The 16,233-nt window shown below is 33.9% G+C and overlaps 20 non-coding genes across 20 annotated transcripts; 6 read left to right on the top strand and 14 right to left on the bottom strand.

The window, feature by feature from the left end:
• Positions 1 to 223: 223 nt before the first annotated feature.
• Positions 224 to 296, bottom strand: Trnak-uuu (transfer RNA lysine (anticodon UUU)). The gene has a single exon. It is a non-coding gene; the product is annotated as a tRNA-Lys (tRNA).
• A 366-nt stretch (positions 297 to 662) lies between these two features.
• On the bottom strand, positions 663 to 735 carry Trnak-uuu (transfer RNA lysine (anticodon UUU)). The gene has a single exon. It is a non-coding gene; the product is annotated as a tRNA-Lys (tRNA).
• Positions 736 to 1,174: 439 nt separating this feature from the next.
• Positions 1,175 to 1,246, top strand: Trnam-cau (transfer RNA methionine (anticodon CAU)). The gene has a single exon. It is a non-coding gene; the product is annotated as a tRNA-Met (tRNA).
• Positions 1,247 to 1,754: 508 nt separating this feature from the next.
• Positions 1,755 to 1,827, bottom strand: Trnak-uuu (transfer RNA lysine (anticodon UUU)). Its single transcript has one exon. It is a non-coding gene; the product is annotated as a tRNA-Lys (tRNA).
• Positions 1,828 to 2,193: 366 nt separating this feature from the next.
• On the bottom strand, positions 2,194 to 2,266 carry Trnak-uuu (transfer RNA lysine (anticodon UUU)). The gene has a single exon. It is a non-coding gene; the product is annotated as a tRNA-Lys (tRNA).
• Positions 2,267 to 2,705: 439 nt separating this feature from the next.
• Positions 2,706 to 2,777, top strand: Trnam-cau (transfer RNA methionine (anticodon CAU)). The gene has a single exon. It is a non-coding gene; the product is annotated as a tRNA-Met (tRNA).
• A 508-nt stretch (positions 2,778 to 3,285) lies between these two features.
• Positions 3,286 to 3,358, bottom strand: Trnak-uuu (transfer RNA lysine (anticodon UUU)). Its single transcript has one exon. It is a non-coding gene; the product is annotated as a tRNA-Lys (tRNA).
• Positions 3,359 to 3,724: 366 nt separating this feature from the next.
• On the bottom strand, positions 3,725 to 3,797 carry Trnak-uuu (transfer RNA lysine (anticodon UUU)). The gene has a single exon. It is a non-coding gene; the product is annotated as a tRNA-Lys (tRNA).
• A 439-nt stretch (positions 3,798 to 4,236) lies between these two features.
• Positions 4,237 to 4,308, top strand: Trnam-cau (transfer RNA methionine (anticodon CAU)). Its single transcript has one exon. It is a non-coding gene; the product is annotated as a tRNA-Met (tRNA).
• A 508-nt stretch (positions 4,309 to 4,816) lies between these two features.
• Positions 4,817 to 4,889, bottom strand: Trnak-uuu (transfer RNA lysine (anticodon UUU)). Its single transcript has one exon. It is a non-coding gene; the product is annotated as a tRNA-Lys (tRNA).
• A 366-nt stretch (positions 4,890 to 5,255) lies between these two features.
• On the bottom strand, positions 5,256 to 5,328 carry Trnak-uuu (transfer RNA lysine (anticodon UUU)). Its single transcript has one exon. It is a non-coding gene; the product is annotated as a tRNA-Lys (tRNA).
• Positions 5,329 to 5,767: 439 nt separating this feature from the next.
• Positions 5,768 to 5,839, top strand: Trnam-cau (transfer RNA methionine (anticodon CAU)). Its single transcript has one exon. It is a non-coding gene; the product is annotated as a tRNA-Met (tRNA).
• Positions 5,840 to 6,352: 513 nt separating this feature from the next.
• Trnak-uuu (transfer RNA lysine (anticodon UUU)) lies at positions 6,353 to 6,425 on the bottom strand. Its single transcript has one exon. It is a non-coding gene; the product is annotated as a tRNA-Lys (tRNA).
• Positions 6,426 to 13,092: 6,667 nt separating this feature from the next.
• Positions 13,093 to 13,165, bottom strand: Trnak-uuu (transfer RNA lysine (anticodon UUU)). The gene has a single exon. It is a non-coding gene; the product is annotated as a tRNA-Lys (tRNA).
• Positions 13,166 to 13,604: 439 nt separating this feature from the next.
• On the top strand, positions 13,605 to 13,676 carry Trnam-cau (transfer RNA methionine (anticodon CAU)). Its single transcript has one exon. It is a non-coding gene; the product is annotated as a tRNA-Met (tRNA).
• Positions 13,677 to 14,184: 508 nt separating this feature from the next.
• Positions 14,185 to 14,257, bottom strand: Trnak-uuu (transfer RNA lysine (anticodon UUU)). The gene has a single exon. It is a non-coding gene; the product is annotated as a tRNA-Lys (tRNA).
• Positions 14,258 to 14,623: 366 nt separating this feature from the next.
• On the bottom strand, positions 14,624 to 14,696 carry Trnak-uuu (transfer RNA lysine (anticodon UUU)). Its single transcript has one exon. It is a non-coding gene; the product is annotated as a tRNA-Lys (tRNA).
• Positions 14,697 to 15,135: 439 nt separating this feature from the next.
• On the top strand, positions 15,136 to 15,207 carry Trnam-cau (transfer RNA methionine (anticodon CAU)). The gene has a single exon. It is a non-coding gene; the product is annotated as a tRNA-Met (tRNA).
• Positions 15,208 to 15,715: 508 nt separating this feature from the next.
• Trnak-uuu (transfer RNA lysine (anticodon UUU)) lies at positions 15,716 to 15,788 on the bottom strand. Its single transcript has one exon. It is a non-coding gene; the product is annotated as a tRNA-Lys (tRNA).
• Positions 15,789 to 16,154: 366 nt separating this feature from the next.
• Trnak-uuu (transfer RNA lysine (anticodon UUU)) lies at positions 16,155 to 16,227 on the bottom strand. The gene has a single exon. It is a non-coding gene; the product is annotated as a tRNA-Lys (tRNA).
• Positions 16,228 to 16,233: the final 6 nt, after the last annotated feature.

Raw genomic sequence — 16,233 nt, forward strand, 5'->3', positions numbered from 1 at the left:
TACCTATTCGAACGTTCGAAAATCAATCCTCATATTGATGATATATCAGTCCACATATTATATTAACATGATTAACCAAAATTTCGTCACGGAAAGAGGCGGCGGAGATCATGCTGTCGTTTTCTTTGACGTTTTTCATGTTTTGCAAATAAAACTTGTTTTCGAATCTATCCATAACAAGAACACAGAGTACTAAAACAATAAAGTTTGCAAAAAATACAGCCGCCCACGTAGGGACTCGAACCCTAGACCCTCAGATTAAAAGTCTGATGCTCTACCGACTGAGCTACGCAGGCTACATAGAGAACTCTCTCAAATTTTGCACATTTATAATTAACAGTTTCTCTCAAAACTTTTTGTTATACCACATAATAGTTGTTATAAAAGACCAGATTTATTTTACAAGTCTACCTAAGACGATTCTATTGTTTTATTTGACCCGTTTGCATCGAAATTAAAAGAAAATCAAAACTTATGATCGATGCTTTTCTATATAAATACCATGCAGCTGTGTCCATCGTCAGCTGCTACTAAAATTGCAATCAGACGACATTTTAGAGTCGTTCAAACTTAGGTATAGGAACCACACATATAACATGTATAAACAAATGATGTCTAGAGCAGAAATGATCAATCCACCTCAAAGGAGCAAAAATTACAATCGCCCACGTAGGGACTCGAACCCTAGACCCTCAGATTAAAAGTCTGATGCTCTACCGACTGAGCTACGCAGGCTGACGATATTGACTGGAAAACAATATAGTTTATACCTTTCATTTAGCATATAAATAATGTACGGTACAACTTCGTTAACAGAGTCAATCCAAATTTATATAGAAATTTTAAGACAGAGCAACTTAATTAGAACTGTTCTGCTCTCCACTTGCTTTATGCTATAGACTTCTTATCACTTATACTAAGTTTTCACTATATGTACACAAGGAAATCCCTTAATTGCTATTATTATTCTGGGAAACGTACGTAAGTTTGCCTAGCCGGAAACAAAGAACACTAAATCAAACTTCTCTTGGTTAAAATTTGCAGATCAAGTACTTAACATTCGTGAAAAAAAAAGTCTTGAAGATTTTGGTTTTTAGCGGGGATATCGTTTTCTGATGCAATGCTTGTGATTGGTTGCACTCTATATAGTTAAAAGTCATAACTGTATCTCATGAGCAGAGTGGCGCAGTGGAAGCGTGCTGGGCCCATAACCCAGAGGTCCGTGGATCGAAACCACGCTCTGCTAATAATTTTTTCTCATTGACGAAAATCTTTTTTGAGGTGACTGTCAGAAAATGATGACAAACGATAATAAAGTCAAAATAAAGTTGATTGAAAAACTCTATCCAGAAAAATCAACTAATTCAGTATGAAAAATTTCATACGTATGTCATTAAAGTTGGTGAAATCCCTCAACATGCTCAATGTGTAAACGTTTGAATCCTCAAAATACTCATTTATGCAACTATAAGATATATGTGCTACTCATTAATCAACAAAAGTTTAAACAAACCAGATAACGAATCATGCATACCTATTCGAACGTTCGAAAATCAATCCTCATATTGATGATATATCAGTCCACATATTATATTAACATGATTAACCAAAATTTCGTCACGGAAAGAGGCGGCGGAGATCATGCTGTCGTTTTCTTTGACGTTTTTCATGTTTTGCAAATAAAACTTGTTTTCGAATCTATCCATAACAAGAACACAGAGTACTAAAACAATAAAGTTTGCAAAAAATACAGCCGCCCACGTAGGGACTCGAACCCTAGACCCTCAGATTAAAAGTCTGATGCTCTACCGACTGAGCTACGCAGGCTACATAGAGAACTCTCTCAAATTTTGCACATTTATAATTAACAGTTTCTCTCAAAACTTTTTGTTATACCACATAATAGTTGTTATAAAAGACCAGATTTATTTTACAAGTCTACCTAAGACGATTCTATTGTTTTATTTGACCCGTTTGCATCGAAATTAAAAGAAAATCAAAACTTATGATCGATGCTTTTCTATATAAATACCATGCAGCTGTGTCCATCGTCAGCTGCTACTAAAATTGCAATCAGACGACATTTTAGAGTCGTTCAAACTTAGGTATAGGAACCACACATATAACATGTATAAACAAATGATGTCTAGAGCAGAAATGATCAATCCACCTCAAAGGAGCAAAAATTACAATCGCCCACGTAGGGACTCGAACCCTAGACCCTCAGATTAAAAGTCTGATGCTCTACCGACTGAGCTACGCAGGCTGACGATATTGACTGGAAAACAATATAGTTTATACCTTTCATTTAGCATATAAATAATGTACGGTACAACTTCGTTAACAGAGTCAATCCAAATTTATATAGAAATTTTAAGACAGAGCAACTTAATTAGAACTGTTCTGCTCTCCACTTGCTTTATGCTATAGACTTCTTATCACTTATACTAAGTTTTCACTATATGTACACAAGGAAATCCCTTAATTGCTATTATTATTCTGGGAAACGTACGTAAGTTTGCCTAGCCGGAAACAAAGAACACTAAATCAAACTTCTCTTGGTTAAAATTTGCAGATCAAGTACTTAACATTCGTGAAAAAAAAAGTCTTGAAGATTTTGGTTTTTAGCGGGGATATCGTTTTCTGATGCAATGCTTGTGATTGGTTGCACTCTATATAGTTAAAAGTCATAACTGTATCTCATGAGCAGAGTGGCGCAGTGGAAGCGTGCTGGGCCCATAACCCAGAGGTCCGTGGATCGAAACCACGCTCTGCTAATAATTTTTTCTCATTGACGAAAATCTTTTTTGAGGTGACTGTCAGAAAATGATGACAAACGATAATAAAGTCAAAATAAAGTTGATTGAAAAACTCTATCCAGAAAAATCAACTAATTCAGTATGAAAAATTTCATACGTATGTCATTAAAGTTGGTGAAATCCCTCAACATGCTCAATGTGTAAACGTTTGAATCCTCAAAATACTCATTTATGCAACTATAAGATATATGTGCTACTCATTAATCAACAAAAGTTTAAACAAACCAGATAACGAATCATGCATACCTATTCGAACGTTCGAAAATCAATCCTCATATTGATGATATATCAGTCCACATATTATATTAACATGATTAACCAAAATTTCGTCACGGAAAGAGGCGGCGGAGATCATGCTGTCGTTTTCTTTGACGTTTTTCATGTTTTGCAAATAAAACTTGTTTTCGAATCTATCCATAACAAGAACACAGAGTACTAAAACAATAAAGTTTGCAAAAAATACAGCCGCCCACGTAGGGACTCGAACCCTAGACCCTCAGATTAAAAGTCTGATGCTCTACCGACTGAGCTACGCAGGCTACATAGAGAACTCTCTCAAATTTTGCACATTTATAATTAACAGTTTCTCTCAAAACTTTTTGTTATACCACATAATAGTTGTTATAAAAGACCAGATTTATTTTACAAGTCTACCTAAGACGATTCTATTGTTTTATTTGACCCGTTTGCATCGAAATTAAAAGAAAATCAAAACTTATGATCGATGCTTTTCTATATAAATACCATGCAGCTGTGTCCATCGTCAGCTGCTACTAAAATTGCAATCAGACGACATTTTAGAGTCGTTCAAACTTAGGTATAGGAACCACACATATAACATGTATAAACAAATGATGTCTAGAGCAGAAATGATCAATCCACCTCAAAGGAGCAAAAATTACAATCGCCCACGTAGGGACTCGAACCCTAGACCCTCAGATTAAAAGTCTGATGCTCTACCGACTGAGCTACGCAGGCTGACGATATTGACTGGAAAACAATATAGTTTATACCTTTCATTTAGCATATAAATAATGTACGGTACAACTTCGTTAACAGAGTCAATCCAAATTTATATAGAAATTTTAAGACAGAGCAACTTAATTAGAACTGTTCTGCTCTCCACTTGCTTTATGCTATAGACTTCTTATCACTTATACTAAGTTTTCACTATATGTACACAAGGAAATCCCTTAATTGCTATTATTATTCTGGGAAACGTACGTAAGTTTGCCTAGCCGGAAACAAAGAACACTAAATCAAACTTCTCTTGGTTAAAATTTGCAGATCAAGTACTTAACATTCGTGAAAAAAAAAGTCTTGAAGATTTTGGTTTTTAGCGGGGATATCGTTTTCTGATGCAATGCTTGTGATTGGTTGCACTCTATATAGTTAAAAGTCATAACTGTATCTCATGAGCAGAGTGGCGCAGTGGAAGCGTGCTGGGCCCATAACCCAGAGGTCCGTGGATCGAAACCACGCTCTGCTAATAATTTTTTCTCATTGACGAAAATCTTTTTTGAGGTGACTGTCAGAAAATGATGACAAACGATAATAAAGTCAAAATAAAGTTGATTGAAAAACTCTATCCAGAAAAATCAACTAATTCAGTATGAAAAATTTCATACGTATGTCATTAAAGTTGGTGAAATCCCTCAACATGCTCAATGTGTAAACGTTTGAATCCTCAAAATACTCATTTATGCAACTATAAGATATATGTGCTACTCATTAATCAACAAAAGTTTAAACAAACCAGATAACGAATCATGCATACCTATTCGAACGTTCGAAAATCAATCCTCATATTGATGATATATCAGTCCACATATTATATTAACATGATTAACCAAAATTTCGTCACGGAAAGAGGCGGCGGAGATCATGCTGTCGTTTTCTTTGACGTTTTTCATGTTTTGCAAATAAAACTTGTTTTCGAATCTATCCATAACAAGAACACAGAGTACTAAAACAATAAAGTTTGCAAAAAATACAGCCGCCCACGTAGGGACTCGAACCCTAGACCCTCAGATTAAAAGTCTGATGCTCTACCGACTGAGCTACGCAGGCTACATAAAGAACTCTCTCAAATTTTGCACATTTATAATTAACAGTTTCTCTCAAAACTTTTTGTTATACCACATAATAGTTGTTATAAAAGACCAGATTTATTTTACAAGTCTACCTAAGACGATTCTATTGTTTTATTTGACCCGTTTGCATCGAAATTAAAAGAAAATCAAAACTTATGATCGATGCTTTTCTATATAAATACCATGCAGCTGTGTCCATCGTCAGCTGCTACTAAAATTGCAATCAGACGACATTTTAGAGTCGTTCAAACTTAGGTATAGGAACCACACATATAACATGTATAAACAAATGATGTCTAGAGCAGAAATGATCAATCCACCTCAAAGGAGCAAAAATTACAATCGCCCACGTAGGGACTCGAACCCTAGACCCTCAGATTAAAAGTCTGATGCTCTACCGACTGAGCTACGCAGGCTGACGATATTGACTGGAAAACAATATAGTTTATACCTTTCATTTAGCATATAAATAATGTACGGTACAACTTCGTTAACAGAGTCAATCCAAATTTATATAGAAATTTTAAGACAGAGCAACTTAATTAGAACTGTTCTGCTCTCCACTTGCTTTATGCTATAGACTTCTTATCACTTATACTAAGTTTTCACTATATGTACACAAGGAAATCCCTTAATTGCTATTATTATTCTGGGAAACGTACGTAAGTTTGCCTAGCCGGAAACAAAGAACACTAAATCAAACTTCTCTTGGTTAAAATTTGCAGATCAAGTACTTAACATTCGTGAAAAAAAAAGTCTTGAAGATTTTGGTTTTTAGCGGGGATATCGTTTTCTGATGCAATGCTTGTGATTGGTTGCACTCTATATAGTTAAAAGTCATAACTGTATCTCATGAGCAGAGTGGCGCAGTGGAAGCGTGCTGGGCCCATAACCCAGAGGTCCGTGGATCGAAACCACGCTCTGCTAATAATTTTTTCTCATTGACGAAAATCTTTTTTGAGGTGACTGTCAGAAAATGATGACAAACGATAATAAAGTCAAAATAAAGTTGATTGAAAAACTCTATCCAGAAAAATCAACTAATTCAGTATGAAAAATTTCATACGTATGTCATTAAAGTTGGTGAAATCCCTCAACATGCTCAATGTGTAAACGTTTGAATCCTCAAAATACTCATTTATGCAACTATAAGATATATGTGCTACTCATTAATATAATCAACAAAAGTTTAAACAAACCAGATAACGAATCATGCATACCTATTCGAACGTTCGAAAATCAATCCTCATATTGATGATATATCAGTCCACATATTATATTAACATGATTAACCAAAATTTCGTCACGGAAAGAGGCGGCGGAGATCATGCTGTCGTTTTCTTTGACGTTTTTCATGTTTTGCAAATAAAACTTGTTTTCGAATCTATCCATAACAAGAACACAGAGTACTAAAACAATAAAGTTTGCAAAAAATACAGCCGCCCACGTAGGGACTCGAACCCTAGACCCTCAGATTAAAAGTCTGATGCTCTACCGACTGAGCTACGCAGGCTACATAGAGAACTCTCTCAAATTTTGCACATTTATAATTAACAGTTTCTCTCAAAACTTTTTGTTATACCACATAATAGTTGTTATAAAAGACCAGATTTATTTTACAAGTCTACCTAAGACGATTCTATTGTTTTATTTGACCCGTTTGCATCGAAATTAAAAGAAAATCAAAACTTATGATCGATGCTTTTCTATATAAGATAAGATAAGATAAGATAAGATAAATTTTATTTTCCAAATTAGGTCCCCAGGGGGGCATATACACATAACATATATGATTGATACAACATACAGTATTTTACATATAACATTGTAAAATAAACTATTGAAATAGTCATACAGGTATTATTTGTTAAATAAAAAAGTATCTGAGAGTTGCTACTCCAGAGATGTGGCAAACCCCATTTATTTATTTACTTTTTTTTCTCACTTGATTTTATAATATTTTTTTGCTGAAAATGACATTGTATAAATTTAAAATATAAAAAAAAAAAAAAAAAAATGATTGTTTAGCTGCAACAGACACCAAGGGACGATGCTCTAGGATTGTGATCTTAAAAGCTCTAACAATCCTCCTCGTATCTGATGCAGAAAAACAAACACAAATGAAAAAAGTTTATGTTTATTCACAGCAAATAACATATACTGCAGTAAACAGGTATTGAGAATAGTGTAGGTTTCCCTACTGCAACAGACACCAAGGGGCGGTACTCAAGGAGCTGTGGTATTTACACAGTCCTCCTCGTGTCTGAAGCAGACAAGAAAGCCACATAATTAACAATTTTTCGAAATAAATTTACATGCAGCAGTGAGAATAGACTTATCTTCTGTGTTCATAAGCCATATCAGTTTATCTCTTGCGTTAAGAGTTAAAAAGTTGGGGCAACTTTTAGTTATCTCTTGAAATAGATGATTGCGGTCATCATTAAATTTAACACATTGGAATAAAAAATGATATTCATCCTCCACATCTCCGGAGTTACAACGAGTACAAGTTCTGTCATTTAGGAGAGTACCCTGATACCTTCCAGACTCAATTCTTAAGTGGTGTGATGAAATTCTGAGCTTTGTTAAGCTTCGTCTCTGTTCAAAATTCCCAATAATGGAAAGATATTTTTCTCTTCCAAAAACTGATTTAAATGTAACATAAGTTCTAAGTTTACCATCTGAATGCTTTACCAAATCAGTGTTCCACAAGTCTATAAAATATGATTTTAATATTTTTTTTATATTAGCTTTGAAGCTATTAATTTTTGGTAATGGTGAAGATAGATGATTGATGTCTGGGATCATTTCAAGAATTGACTTCATAGAGCCATACCAAGATGGTTTTTTTGAGTGAGAAAGATTCTGTGATGTTACATAAGCATCTTTAAGAAGAGAAAATTGGGAATCAAGATTTTCCAAGCGATACCAGTAATTTAACATGGATTTAATCACATCATAATATAGTGGGAATCGTCCTAGCTCGGATAAAATTCCAAAATTCATGGATTTTTTATGAACACCTAAAACCAGTTTACAAAATTTTATATGTAGTCGCTCACATTTTAAACTGGAATAGATTTTTTCAAATGGTAAAGTTCCATTTCTGAATCTTGCTGAGAATGGATTAAAAGTTCCCCATATTTCAGACCCATATAGGAGTATTGGTTTTATGGTATGATCAAATACATGTAAGCTGGTACTTATGCTTGGATTAAGTGATAATAAATTCTTGTACAATTTATAATAAGCCTTCAAGGACTTTTTATACAGTTCATTCTGAGCATATGAAAATGACCCTGATGCACTAAAGTGCAAACCAAGATATTTATAATTATTAACACTCTCAATCAACATATTTTCATAAGTAAATTTTTCACAAATGTGTCTGCCTGCTTTGTTGAATATCAGAACCTTTGTTTTGGTGTGATTTACACTTAAACACCAATCTTTACAATATTTTTCTAGGATGTTTAGTCTTGTTTGCAATCCTTTAGCAGATGTTGATAAAAGGACCAAATCATCTGCATATAATAAGCAATTAACTGGTTTCTCATTAAGTATAACAGGGTCTTCACTTTCTTTTAAATACTCTGGCAAGTCATTTATAAATAACTTAAATAGATTGGGACTTAAATTGTCCCCTTGTTTAACTCCAAGTTTTATTTGGAAAAAATCTGTTACTCTGGATTGAATTTTAACACAAGATTTACTTGATTCATACATGTGTTTAATAACATTATAAAATGAAGTACCCACGCCCGCAGATAGTAGTTTCAACTTAATACCAGTATGAATGACTGTGTCGAAAGCTTTCTGAAAATCCACAAAGCAGGCATAAACCCTTCCATCCTTTGAATTACAATATTTATCAAAAATACATTTAATAATAAACATGTGATCTGAAGTTCTAGCTTTTTTTGTAAAACCTAATTGACATTCATGAATTAATTTATGTTTCAATAAAAAATCATCAAACCTACTATTTAGAACACTATTAAACACTTTTCCAATGGCACTGGTCACTGTGATTCCTCTATAATTGTTAGGATTTGTAATGTCACTAGATTTGTGAATTGTTGAGATGTAACCATCACTCCAGCACTTGGGATAAATTCCAGAAGAAAGACAAGTGTTAAAAAGTTTTTTAAGAATAGGTAATAGAATTGATTGACCATGTTTTAACATATTGTTTGATATGTTATCCATCCCTGGACTTTTGTTAGGTTTTAGTTTAGCTAAAGCTTTTGATATTTCAGTGTCTTTTATGGAAATATCAAGCTCATTAAAGCATTTTACTGTCTCTAATTTATCTAGCTGTTTTTGTAATTCTTCCAGGCGTGCCTTGAATTTGTCCTGTAAAGTATTCAGATTTTGAAAATGTGAAAACCATGTAGATGAATCAATTGTAGAATAATTTTCATCATGTTTTTTGGTGTCCTTCAAGTCATTTATAAGGTTCCAGTATAGTTTTGGATTGTCTGCGTGTAAATTTTCTAATTGATTAAGCAAGGATTGTTTGTATTGTCTGTATGTTTGTTTCCTTGTTTTATTGTACTGACGATAAAGTTTGTAAAAATGATTTTTAACAAGTGGGTCTTTTGGATGCTTTGAGTATATTTTCCCATAATTTAAAAGATGTATTCTCATATTTTTTAGGTCCTTGTTAAACCACTTTTTGTGTTTTTTATGTTTTTTACTGTTTATTTTTGGTCTTTTTAAAGATTTGCAAGCAGCTAAGTGTATAATATTACTTAGCTCTTGACATGTGTCATCAACTGATATTTGTGAGTTGTGTGTTGTCTTATTGTTTAAATTGTGTAATTGGGTTTGAATGTCAGCAGAGCCCAGTGCCATTAGAAAGTTATTAGCCGAATCATCATCCCATCTAAAATTAGGTGACAAGGGGTGTGTATTTTTGTCTTGAAATAGATTTTCTTGCTTATATGTAGCAAGTATTTCCCATTCTAGTTTACAATGAGTATCTGACAATGTTGGTATAAAATCTGAGACCTTAAAATACAAGATTTGGTCCAGGATACTCTCCGACAGAATAACATAATCAACAGTACTAGACCCGTTTGGTGTATGACATGTATATGTACCAAACATATCACCCAGCACTCTTCCATTTAAAAATCTCAGTTGATTACTTATACATAAATCTAATAGGTCTTTCCCCCTAGTATCTAAAACTTTATCTTGATTTTTTCTAGTGAGAAGTTCTTTATCTATTGTATAATCAGTATTTACTGGGATAAATTTACTACTGTCATTAGCAATAAAGTCAGGCTCCGATGAAACTCTAGCATTAAAATCTCCACAGAGTAAAATTTTACCTTGTTTTTGAAATTTGGAGATATCATTTTCAATACAATCTAGAATGTCTTGGTCGAGTCGCTGGGTGTATGCTGAACAACTAGGTGGAAAATATACTAAACATATATACAAATCTTCTGTAAAACCAAAATAATTCTTTTGTAAAAGTACCCATTGATAATCTGGGTTTGTATTATTTAAGATTTTAATATATGGTTTTAATTTGTCTTTAATCAAAACTGCTAAGCCTCCAAAATATCTATTATTATGCTTAGATTGTTTTCTGCAAATTGCATGATAGTGAAAAGATCCCATTCTGTTTATGTTTATGTTAGGACCTGTATGTGTTTCTGCTAAAAAGACCATGTCATATTTTTCAATATTTTGTATGAAAAGAGGATCATGTGTTTTATCATTATATTTTGAAATTAAGCCCCCGACATTCCAGAAACACATTTTAATGGAGGATTGGTTTGAAAATCTTGACATTATACTTTAACAGTAATTTTAATAAAATAAAAAATTTCTTGAAAGAAATATATGACTAAAAAAAAAATGAAAATAATCTATAATCTAACAAAGACCTCTTTCTTGGAGCTTGCTTATAATTAACAAAAATATAGCTCTGAAGGTAATTTGTTAATATGATCTTAGATATAATGTATACTTATATAAGTATCTCTGACATTAGTGATCAAGCAATAAAAATACAATTTCAATGAAAAATAGCTATATATAGTACATGTATAATATCAGATCAACTTCTTGTTGAGAGTTCTGATGATGATCACAAGTCAATAAAAATCAATCATAATCACGCCCACGTCCTCGTCCTCGTCCACGGTTTGGTCTCTGTCTGGATCTACTTCGGGGCCTTGCAGGTGGTAGAGGAATGTGCAACCCAGTATGTATTGCTCTTTTGATGTTGCTTGCAAGTATTGATATTCCCTTGTCATTTAAGTGAATTTTATCCTCGCAGAGTAGATTGTCATTAGGATTTCCATTTACCAGCATATTTGTGTGGTCTGCAAAGAAAATATTGTCGACACCACTGAACTTTTGTTTCAGTAAAGCATTTATTATTTGCGCATTTGTGAAATTTGTTATACTGTCCCTCCTTGGAGTGGTGAATGAGATGACACACTTAAGTAGTGGCCATTTAGATGATGCCTCAGATATTATATGAAACAGTCTATCAATGCACTGGGTCGGTTGCTTTGTTTTAAGATCATTTGTTAATGAGTGAAGGACCAGCATATCTGGAGTATCGGTAAATGTTGATAGAAACTCTGACGTATCATCTAGAGTGTACTGAATTACCTTTTTTATATCTGCAGCTTGGGTTAATTTTTCCACATGTATACCTTGAATGTTAGATGTTCCCACAAAAAGTAGTTTAGGCTTAGCTGGGGGAACTTCTCGAACTAATTCCTTTTGAATAGAACGTGTTGTTGCTTCATCAAGGGATGCCGATATATTTGATTTCAGTTGGAGAATTTCATCTTGAGCTTCATCAAGTTTCTTTTTCACTATATTCAAAGAAGATGTAAGTTGAGTAATTTCTTCATTTTTTTCTTCAAGTCTTTTAGACTTAAAATCAATTTCATTGTTATTTGAAGATACCATTAATTTTATTTGATTTCTGGTGTCTTCCAACATACTCTGTTCATGCTTAATGGCAGTATTAAACTGTTCCTGGAGAAGGACATTGTTCCCTTTTTCTGTTTGTAGTTGCGATTTTAAAGACTGAATTTCATCTTCAAGTAATTGCACCTTTTTTTTTAGTGCTGTAACATCTGCAGGTTGAATAGTTTCAACGGCTGTCAATTTTAATTGTTTTATCGATTGTGGTATATTCTCTATAGCTTTCTCACAGTCTGTAACGGCTTTTAATATTTTTTCTGTATTAAAGGAATTGCTACTCTCAAGTTTAGATACAGTTTCTGTAAGCCCAAATTGAAGCCTTTTAATATTATCTGCATAATTTCCATTTTCATCTGTATTGACATGTTGATCTTTTGTGTATGATTGTTTAATGGATGTTTCTGAATGTTCACTCTGTGATCCCTGATGATCAGTATTTATATCTATAGTGGATTGCATGATTTTCTCAACTAATTTGAGGAGTTGCGGAAAGTCATTTTTTACAAATTTTTCATGATTATTTCCTTGACACTGAATCAGGCCAGTCTTTATGAAGAATGTTATTTTATACAGAAGTTTATTATCTTTTGTTGATTTGATGTCAATTGTAACTGACTTGAGCGACTGGCTTTGTGATAGCGTTGGGGGGCTGTCAACCCAGGAAATTTCTTTGTCAGAATGTTTTCCATAGAACTCAAAATAAAATATGTTCAGTGCTTTTATCCAAGGTTGCACTCGTTCGTATGTGGTTCTGAAAGCAACCATTCTTGCCTCATCTTCATAGATGGTTGTATCTATTTGTTCGAACTGGCAACTTTTCCCTTTTTCGGTTGTTGGATCGACCAATTTTTTTGGAAGGTGTGAATGTGGATAACAATCAGTTATTGAATCACTTTCAATTAATAGTTTTATAGCGGGGTCATCAAAGTTTATAATGTCCATGTTTTTGTTCATAAATTTACCGATATAGGACTTTAGGACTTGTGTGAGCCTGGTTACTCGATCAGCAAAAAATAAGCGCTGCCATCTTGGATATGTCCTAAGATATATAAATACCATGCAGCTGTGTCCATCGTCAGCTGCTACTAAAATTGCAATCAGACGACATTTTAGAGTCGTTCAAACTTAGGTATAGGAACCACACATATAACATGTATAAACAAATGATGTCTAGAGCAGAAATGATCAATCCACCTCAAAGGAGCAAAAATTACAATCGCCCACGTAGGGACTCGAACCCTAGACCCTCAGATTAAAAGTCTGATGCTCTACCGACTGAGCTACGCAGGCTGACGATATTGACTGGAAAACAATATAGTTTATACCTTTCATTTAGCATATAAATAATGTACGGTACAACTTCGTTAACAGAGTCAATCCAAATTTATATAGAAATTTTAAGACAGAGCAACTTAATTAGAACTGTTCTGCTCTCCACTTGCTTTATGCTATAGACTTCTTATCACTTATACTAAGTTTTCACTATATGTACACAAGGAAATCCCTTAATTGCTATTATTATTCTGGGAAACGTACGTAAGTTTGCCTAGCCGGAAACAAAGAACACTAAATCAAACTTCTCTTGGTTAAAATTTGCAGATCAAGTACTTAACATTCGTGAAAAAAAAAGTCTTGAAGATTTTGGTTTTTAGCGGGGATATCGTTTTCTGATGCAATGCTTGTGATTGGTTGCACTCTATATAGTTAAAAGTCATAACTGTATCTCATGAGCAGAGTGGCGCAGTGGAAGCGTGCTGGGCCCATAACCCAGAGGTCCGTGGATCGAAACCACGCTCTGCTAATAATTTTTTCTCATTGACGAAAATCTTTTTTGAGGTGACTGTCAGAAAATGATGACAAACGATAATAAAGTCAAAATAAAGTTGATTGAAAAACTCTATCCAGAAAAATCAACTAATTCAGTATGAAAAATTTCATACGTATGTCATTAAAGTTGGTGAAATCCCTCAACATGCTCAATGTGTAAACGTTTGAATCCTCAAAATACTCATTTATGCAACTATAAGATATATGTGCTACTCATTAATCAACAAAAGTTTAAACAAACCAGATAACGAATCATGCATACCTATTCGAACGTTCGAAAATCAATCCTCATATTGATGATATATCAGTCCACATATTATATTAACATGATTAACCAAAATTTCGTCACGGAAAGAGGCGGCGGAGATCATGCTGTCGTTTTCTTTGACGTTTTTCATGTTTTGCAAATAAAACTTGTTTTCGAATCTATCCATAACAAGAACACAGAGTACTAAAACAATAAAGTTTGCAAAAAATACAGCCGCCCACGTAGGGACTCGAACCCTAGACCCTCAGATTAAAAGTCTGATGCTCTACCGACTGAGCTACGCAGGCTACATAGAGAACTCTCTCAAATTTTGCACATTTATAATTAACAGTTTCTCTCAAAACTTTTTGTTATACCACATAATAGTTGTTATAAAAGACCAGATTTATTTTACAAGTCTACCTAAGACGATTCTATTGTTTTATTTGACCCGTTTGCATCGAAATTAAAAGAAAATCAAAACTTATGATCGATGCTTTTCTATATAAATACCATGCAGCTGTGTCCATCGTCAGCTGCTACTAAAATTGCAATCAGACGACATTTTAGAGTCGTTCAAACTTAGGTATAGGAACCACACATATAACATGTATAAACAAATGATGTCTAGAGCAGAAATGATCAATCCACCTCAAAGGAGCAAAAATTACAATCGCCCACGTAGGGACTCGAACCCTAGACCCTCAGATTAAAAGTCTGATGCTCTACCGACTGAGCTACGCAGGCTGACGATATTGACTGGAAAACAATATAGTTTATACCTTTCATTTAGCATATAAATAATGTACGGTACAACTTCGTTAACAGAGTCAATCCAAATTTATATAGAAATTTTAAGACAGAGCAACTTAATTAGAACTGTTCTGCTCTCCACTTGCTTTATGCTATAGACTTCTTATCACTTATACTAAGTTTTCACTATATGTACACAAGGAAATCCCTTAATTGCTATTATTATTCTGGGAAACGTACGTAAGTTTGCCTAGCCGGAAACAAAGAACACTAAATCAAACTTCTCTTGGTTAAAATTTGCAGATCAAGTACTTAACATTCGTGAAAAAAAAAGTCTTGAAGATTTTGGTTTTTAGCGGGGATATCGTTTTCTGATGCAATGCTTGTGATTGGTTGCACTCTATATAGTTAAAAGTCATAACTGTATCTCATGAGCAGAGTGGCGCAGTGGAAGCGTGCTGGGCCCATAACCCAGAGGTCCGTGGATCGAAACCACGCTCTGCTAATAATTTTTTCTCATTGACGAAAATCTTTTTTGAGGTGACTGTCAGAAAATGATGACAAACGATAATAAAGTCAAAATAAAGTTGATTGAAAAACTCTATCCAGAAAAATCAACTAATTCAGTATGAAAAATTTCATACGTATGTCATTAAAGTTGGTGAAATCCCTCAACATGCTCAATGTGTAAACGTTTGAATCCTCAAAATACTCATTTATGCAACTATAAGATATATGTGCTACTCATTAATCAACAAAAGTTTAAACAAACCAGATAACGAATCATGCATACCTATTCGAACGTTCGAAAATCAATCCTCATATTGATGATATATCAGTCCACATATTATATTAACATGATTAACCAAAATTTCGTCACGGAAAGAGGCGGCGGAGATCATGCTGTCGTTTTCTTTGACGTTTTTCATGTTTTGCAAATAAAACTTGTTTTCGAATCTATCCATAACAAGAACACAGAGTACTAAAACAATAAAGTTTGCAAAAAATACAGCCGCCCACGTAGGGACTCGAACCCTAGACCCTCAGATTAAAAGTCTGATGCTCTACCGACTGAGCTACGCAGGCTACATAAAGAACTCTCTCAAATTTTGCACATTTATAATTAACAGTTTCTCTCAAAACTTTTTGTTATACCACATAATAGTTGTTATAAAAGACCAGATTTATTTTACAAGTCTACCTAAGACGATTCTATTGTTTTATTTGACCCGTTTGCATCGAAATTAAAAGAAAATCAAAACTTATGATCGATGCTTTTCTATATAAATACCATGCAGCTGTGTCCATCGTCAGCTGCTACTAAAATTGCAATCAGACGACATTTTAGAGTCGTTCAAACTTAGGTATAGGAACCACACATATAACATGTATAAACAAATGATGTCTAGAGCAGAAATGATCAATCCACCTCAAAGGAGCAAAAATTACAATCGCCCACGTAGGGACTCGAACCCTAGACCCTCAGATTAAAAGTCTGATGCTCTACCGACTGAGCTACGCAGGCTGACGA

The sequence above is a fragment of the Mytilus galloprovincialis genome, chromosome 10 (assembly GCF_965363235.1).
Source record: "Mytilus galloprovincialis chromosome 10, xbMytGall1.hap1.1, whole genome shotgun sequence".
Lineage (NCBI taxonomy): Eukaryota > Metazoa > Mollusca > Bivalvia > Mytilida > Mytilidae > Mytilus > Mytilus galloprovincialis.